Raw genomic sequence first — 489 nt, forward strand, 5'->3', positions numbered from 1 at the left:
TATTCACTGCTTTTTCTTGCTTCAAGAATCATTTTTATGATTTTTCAGATCCTCAGTAACATGTCTCCTTTTTCATCATTCTTTCAAGAGCCAACATTCATGAACCACAAATTCAAGATACATATGCACTGTTTAAGCATACATTCAGAAAACAAAAGTGTTGCCTCCACATCAAAATAATCAATCTGTTATAAAATCTGAAATTCATGCAATTCTTTTCTTTTTCAATTAAGAACATTGTTTATTTAAGAAAGGTGATGGATTCATAGGACATTCATAACTTTAAGGCATAGACACTAATGATCACAAGACACAAACATAGATAAACATAAAGCATAATTTTCGAAGAATAGAAGAATAAAGAACAAGGAAATCAAAGAACGGGTCCACCTTAGTGATGGCGGCTCGTTCTTCCTCTTGAAGGTCCTATGGAGTGCTTGAGCTCCTCAATGTCTCTTCCTTGTCTTTGTTGCTCCTCCCTCATGATTC

This window comes from Arachis duranensis, chromosome 8 (genome assembly GCF_000817695.3).
Source record: "Arachis duranensis cultivar V14167 chromosome 8, aradu.V14167.gnm2.J7QH, whole genome shotgun sequence".
Taxonomy (NCBI): Eukaryota; Viridiplantae; Streptophyta; class Magnoliopsida; order Fabales; family Fabaceae; genus Arachis; species Arachis duranensis.